Source organism: Triticum urartu, chromosome 4 (genome assembly GCF_003073215.2).
Source record: "Triticum urartu cultivar G1812 chromosome 4, Tu2.1, whole genome shotgun sequence".
NCBI lineage: Eukaryota > Viridiplantae > Streptophyta > Magnoliopsida > Poales > Poaceae > Triticum > Triticum urartu.
The window spans coordinates 157478818-157485964 of record NC_053025.1 but is presented as its reverse complement, the minus strand read 5'-3'; positions in this window follow the sequence as shown (position 1 = coordinate 157485964).

Below are 7147 nucleotides of genomic sequence, written 5' to 3'. Positions count from 1 at the left end.
GGAGTGTGATATTGCTTTCAACACTTTGAAAGAGAAGTTGATCACTGCTCCAGTTCTGACTCCACTGATGAATCCAAGCCGTACGAGGTCTTTTGTGATGCCTCTCTCCAAGGTCTTGGCGCAGTATTGATGCAAGAGAAGAAAGTTGTTGCTTATACATCTCGCCAGTTGAAGCCTAATGAGAAGAACTACCCCACTCATGATCTCGAGTTGGCGGCAGTTGTGCATGCTCTTTTGACTTGGAGACATCTTCTATTGGGAAGAAAAGTGGACATTTTCACTGATCACAAGAGTCTCAAGTACATCTTCACTCAGCCTAATCTCAACCTCAGGCAAACTCGATGGGTTCGAAATGATTCAAGAGTATAATTCGAGTATTGAGTATACTCCAGGCAAGGCCAATGTGATTGCTGACGCTTTGAGCAGGAAGGCTTACTGCAACAGTCTGATTCTCAAGCCTTATCAACCCGAGCTTTGTGAAGCTTTCCGCAAACTTAATCTGCAAGTTGTTCCTCAAGGTTTCCTCGCCAACCTTCAAGTCTCTCCTACCTTAGAAGACCAGATTCGCCAAGCCCAGCTTCTTGATGCTATGGTGAAAAAGGTGAAGATTGGGATTGCCAAGAGTCATCCAAGTACAAGTGCTACCGCCTTGATGACAAGGACACTCTCTTCTTCGAGGATCGTATTGTGGTACCCAAAGGTGACCTCCGTAAAGTGATCATGAACGAGGCTCACAATTCTCTCCTCTCCATCCACCCTGGGAGCACGAAGATGTATCAGGACCTTAAGCAAGCTTATTGGTGGACTCGAATGAAGCGCGAGATCGCTCAATTCGTGAATGAATGTGATGTCTGCAGAAGAGTGAAGGCAGAACACCAAAGGCCAGCTGGTCTCCTCCAACCTCTTGCCATTCCAGAATGGAAGTTTGACCACATTGAAATGGACTTCGTGACTGGGTTTCCAAAGTCCAAGCGTGGCAATGATGCTATATTCGTTGTCATCGACAAACTCACCAAAGTGGCTCACTTTCTGCCTATCAAAGAGTCGATCACTGCAGCTCAATTGGCGGAACTCTATACCTCTCGCATTGTCTCTCTGCACGGTATTCCTCAAGTGATCTCTTCAGACCGTGGCAGCATCTTTACCTCAAGTTTTGGGATTCTTTTCAGAAGGCCATGGGCACTAACATCCGCTTCAGCACAGCTTTCCATCCTCAAACAAGCGGTCAAGTCGAGCGTGTCAACCAGATTCTTGAAGATATGCTCAGGGCTTGTGTGATCTCCTTCGGCATGAAGTGGGAGGATTGTCTTCCTTATGCTGAATTCTCCTACAACAACAGTTTTCAAGCAAGTTCGGGCAAGGCCCTTTGAAATTCTGTATGGCAGGAAGTGCCGTACCCCTCTCAACTGGTCTGAAATCGGTGAACGTCAGCTTTTGGGTAATGACTTAATCACAGAGCAGAAGAAAATGTGCAAAGTCATTCGTGATAACCTCAAAGCAGCCCAATCCCGCCAGAAGAGCTACTATGATAGTAAGCACCGTGATTTGGCTTTCGAGATCGGAGATCATGTTTACCTCCGTGTCTCTCCTATGAAAGGTACTCGTCGCTTCGGTATCAAAGGGAAGCTTGCCCCTAGATACGTGGGACCTTTCAAGATTGTCAGCAAGAGAGGCGACCTCGCCTATCAACTCGAGCTTCCTTCAAACTTTGCAAATGTTCATGACGTGTTCCATGTCTCTCAGCTTCGAAAGTGCTTCAAGACTCCTGACCGCACCGTCAACTTCGAGGACATTGAGCTCCAAGAAGATCTCTCTTATCGTGAGCACCCAGTTGCTATTCTTGAAGAGACTGAACGCAAGACTCGCAACAAGTCAATCAAATTTCTCAAAGTCAAGTGGTCACACCATTCCGACCGTGAAGCTACCTGGGAACGCGAGGATCACCTCCGTTCTGAGTACCCGGCGTGTTCTTTCAGTCCTAGATCTCGGGACGAGATCCTTTCGTAGTGGTGGAGTGTTGTAACACCCCGGATGTAACTTTCCCAATTTGTACTCCAACTCTTGCCGTTTCCGGCGTTAAGTTATATTTATTTCCTCGGGTTCGGGTCTTTGTCTCCGTGTGTTGTTTTCGTGTCATGCATCTCATATCATGTCATCATGTGCATTGCATTTGCATACGTGTTCATCTCATGCATTCGAGCATTTTCCCCGTTGTCCGTTTTGCATTCCGGCGCTTCGTTCTCCTCCGGTGGTCATTTCTAGCTTTCTTTCGTGTGTGGGGATTAAACATTTCCGGATTGGACCGAGACTTGCCAAGCGGCCTTGGTTTACTACCGGTAGACCGCCTGTCAAGTTTCGTATCATTTGGACTTCGTTTGATACTCCAACGGTTAACCGAGGGACCGAAAAGGCCTCGTGTGTGTTGCAGCCCAACACCCCTCCAATTTGGCCCAAAACCCACCAAACTCTGCTCCATGTCCTAGAGCGTTCGATCACGATCGCGTGGCCGAAAACCGCACCTCATTTGGACTCTCCTAGCTCCCACTTATGCCTATAAAGCCCCCGTTTTTCGGATCTCTCCCTCCCCGAAACCCTAAAAAAATCCCCGCGCGCCGGACACGTCGCCCGGCGCCGGACAGAATCGCCGCCGCCGCCTCAGCCTATCGTCACCCGCCACGTGGCCGCCGCCGTCCGCCTCCCGCCGCGGCCCGCTCGGCCCGGGGAGGGCCCCCGAGGGCCCGAGCCGCCCCGTCCCCTCCACGCCTCGATCGCCGCAGCCTTCATCGCCTCCGGTGGCCGCGCCGCCGCGCACCACCACCGCACCGCCGCGGCCGCCTCTCCGCCGCCCGCCCGAGCCGGAGCTCGCCGCGCCACCGCCGCCTCCCGGCCGCCGCCTCACGCCGCCGCCTCGTCGACCACCGCCGCCGCCCGGCCGGCCTCGCCTCCCTTCTCCACCTCGCCGGAGCCGCCCACCTCGCCGGAGTCCTCGAAATCGTGCCGATGAACAGTGCATGAACAGTGCACGTCGCCAGATCCAGATCCAAAACCCTAGGGGTTGACTTTTTCCCTCCGAACCCTAATTTTTATGCGATCTTTGACCTGCTGTAACTTTGCATCCGTAGCTCCGTTTTGGACATATAGTATATCAAAATGTTCGTCTCGACGAGTACATCATTTCATTCCATTGCATCATTTTCATTTGAGTTCATCTTGATGCCCGAAATGCTGTTAGAAGGAGGCTTCGTGAGTTAATTGTCAGATCTGCTAGTTCATCTTAGACTTTTGTCATTTTTGCCATGATTATTGTGTGCATGCTATGCCTGTGAGTCCTTCATATGTTTTGTTAAGGATTTTGTCTTCTTTCCAGCAGGTGCAACCCATGCATTTTTAGGATGTGTGTGGTGACTTGTGCAAGCTTGCAAAGTGAGGCACCCGGAAATCTGTTTTCAGAGACTATTGTTGCATATGTTGTTCTAGTGATCCTATCTTTTGAGCTTGTCTCCCCTGTATGCTCCTGTATGAGGGTATTTTCTAAATGTGTGTAGCGCTTCCTAATCTCTCCTCCTGTCTTTTGATGTTGTCTTTTCGTCCGCAACTCAGTCCCTTTGAGATGTCATCGGAGCTCGACTCCTTTTGTGCTTCGTGCGTATGCTGGGGCAGCATAAGCTACGTTATGATTGCCACGATTACTGTGCCTCGTCTAAGCCTTCATTTGAATTTTTGATCGATTAGTGGCGATGCGTCTTTCATTAGTTATAGCCTGTTTGTCGTGTGCACATGATGAGTTATGCGCACTTGGAGTTATGTGTTATCTCATCTCGCACCATAGCTGCAAATGGTGTTATGTGCATTGCACTTTTCTCCGATGACTTGTCACCGTTGTGAGATAGCATCTCAGTAGCCGGTTACATGCGATTCGTGGAGGTAAATAGGTGACTCAGTGATTCGCTTTGTCTCGCTTAATTCGTTAGTTACCGTGTATTGAAAACTGATTGTTTTGGCAGTTCGTGCCTTGTCTTTAGTAGGTTACCGCCCTTCAGTTTGGATATACGGAAATTATTATAATCTCTGTGGTGAATCGGCTTTTGGCTCAAAGGTCATCTAAGGCGCTTGATTAGCTATGATGATGCTATGACAGGCAATATGAGGTGTCCTGCCTACATGCATTGAAACAAGTTGATGGGTCCATTTGAATCAAGGATTCAAATGGAAGCTTATGTTCTTAAGCATTATAAGTGTTAGCTTGTTTCACCTAAACAGAAGGTTAAAGTGTTTTGTCATGCATGAAACCATTACAGATGGAAAGATTGAATTTTTCTGATCAAATTTCATATATAAATCTTTGCATTTGGAGTTACAGATTAAAAGTTATGAATTTTTTAAGTTTGTAATATTTTCTGGAATTTCCTGTATAAGAATAATTCCAGTAATTGAATATTGCGTCAGTTGCGTCAGGGTGACGTCAGTGGTCAGGCCGGTCCAGGTCAAACCTGACCAGTGGGACCCGCGTGTCAGTAGTTAATTAACTAACTAAATTTAGTTAGTGCTAATCTAAGTTAATTAGCAGGGCGGTCCCACTTGTCATAGACTCAGGGGAGTCAACCTGGGCCCACACGGGTCAAGGGTCAAACTCGCCGGCGTTTAGCTGCCGGCGAGGCCAGACGCGGCGGAGCGATGCGGGTTTCGTGCTCCGGCGACCAAAACGACGGCGGAGCACATCTACGTGATGCGGGGAGTGAGCCGCGTCGAGTGGTGGCAGTGGGTGGAGCTGGGGTGGCCGGAAACGTCGCCGGCGACGAGCTGTGCGGCTGCCGGAGCTCGGGTGAGGTCGAACCCGAGGCTACGGGGACGGCGAGGCGTGTGGAGAGGTGCTATCGGCTTCTACGAGTGCGGTGAGTGCGTTGGTCACGGTGGTGTGGCCGGTGGGTGGCCGGAGTCACGTCGGCGACGAGCTCGGCGGCGGCGGGTGCGGGTGAACGTGGTGCGGTGCATGATGCAGGAGAGAGTTAACGGAGAGGGGGAGGACGGAGCTGAGCTCACGGCGGTGCAGCAAGCGTCGAAGCGGGCTCGGGGAAGGCCGGAGCTGAGCGGGGCGACGATGGCGATCTCGGCGGCCGGAGTTGGGGGAGACGGTGGTCGGGGCGACTCCAGAGCGGGCGAGCGCTCGGGGCTCGGCCTGCTCGACGTAGTCGACGACGGCGGAGCGAACGGACACGGCGGGACGGACGACGGACGCGGTTACGGTGGCGCGGGCGCGGCAGCATCGGCCATGGTGGGAGAGGGCGAGGGAGAGAGGCAGAGGAGTGAGCGAGGTGTCTGCAGGGTCGGGGCGGCGACGTGGAGCTCGCCCAGGTGTCCAGGGGCGAGGGCGGCAAGCAGCTGACGCGCTGGCGAGCTCACGCACGCCGGCGTCACCTCCCTGCCTGCCTGGCGGGGACGAAGCAGCTGGCTGGCACGGGCCAGCATAGTGCTGGGCCGCCAGGTGGCTTTGCCAGGTAAGTTTGTTTCCTTTTTCTGTTTTCTTTATTTATGCAAGTTTGTGGCTTTTCTAAAAATACTTAGGCATTTCCAAAAATCACCAAACTGCACATGCCCACTGTTTAGAACATATCCCACATGGAACATTTCAGTTTGGGATTATTTGGACATTTAAATAGCATTTAAATGTCCAAATGCAAATAGCATATGGTTTAATCCAATGACCTTATGATGTCCTAGAAAAGTGTGCACCATTTTTGTCAAAGGTTCTAGACCAAGGCAAAGATGATGAACATTTTAGAAGGGCATTTCAGGTTCATTGAAAAAGATTTTAGTAAACCCTAGTTGGTTTCCAGGGGGGTGCTGGGGGTTCTGTCATCCCCATTTCAGTTTTTTGGAAAAGAAGACATGATGCAACACTCTAATGCATGAACTAGCTAGTGGTGTGATATATGAGGATTTTCCGGAATTGGATGTGGAGAGGTGGGGTACTCGTCGAGTCGATCCTCCTTTCCCAAGTGGCTTCTCTCGGATGGTGTGACCTTGAACCTTGAGAAACTTGATATTATGGTCGAGTGGTACGCTCGGCTTGATTAAGGATACGAGGATATTCCCGATATGTGAGAGTTATCTAGATCAAGCGTTTCGTGTCCACTCCACGGATAGGATCCGCGAAGCAACGCCTGAGTTGAGAAACGTGGAAGACATCGTGAACTCTGGAAAGATGCGGAGGTAGTTCCAATTGGTAGGCAACTTCTCCTCGTTTGGCAAGAATGCGAAAGGGTCCAATGTAACGAGGAGCCAATTTGCCTTTGATACCGAAAGATGGGTTCCCTTTAACGGAGTAACCCGAAGGTAAGCCTTCTCGCCGACTTCATAAGTCATGAGCTTATGTTTACGATCATATTGGCTCTTTTGACGAGATTGGGCTGTTTTCAATTTCTCACGAATAACGCGAACCTGCTCTTCTGCTTCCTGAATCATATCCGGGCCAAAGAGTTGTCTTTCCCCGGTTTCTGACCAGTTAAGAGGCGTTCGACATTTTCGTCCATAAAGAACTTCGAAAGGAGCTTTGCCCAAGCTAGCTTGATAACTATTGTTATAAGCAAACTCCGCGAATGGAAGGCATTTCTCCCAACCATTCCTGAGAGATCCATGAAGCCATGTCTTATCTTTGTCATGTTCAGGTCCTGTAGCATGTTGTTTTGTTGCTCCGAAGAGGGCTATATGATCTGAAATTCCAGACAAGTGTTAATTTCACTAAGTCTGAGATCTGTTTTACCATTTGCGTTTTTGCCATGCTTGTTTGAACCTCCTAATGGATGAATTGGCCGTAGCTCAGTGCTAGACTTTTGTTAAGCATCTTGTGTGCATCCCTGCCATGTATTTTGTTGTCATGTTTGGGTGCTGTAGCATGTTCATCTTCATTGCATTTAGATGCCTACTTGCTGTAAATCGCAGACCGGTGTCATTTTTGAATCGCTTGCCATTTCCAAACCGTAACTCCGATTCCGGCGTTCTTTATATCGTTTTCAAGCGATTTCATCTCATACTTTCCAGTGGCACACTTGGAATTCCAAGTTGAGGCCAGGTTCATGCATTTCCTGTCATATCTTGCATTTTGCATCCCGCATCGCATCCCGCATAGCATATCATCATTTGCATATGT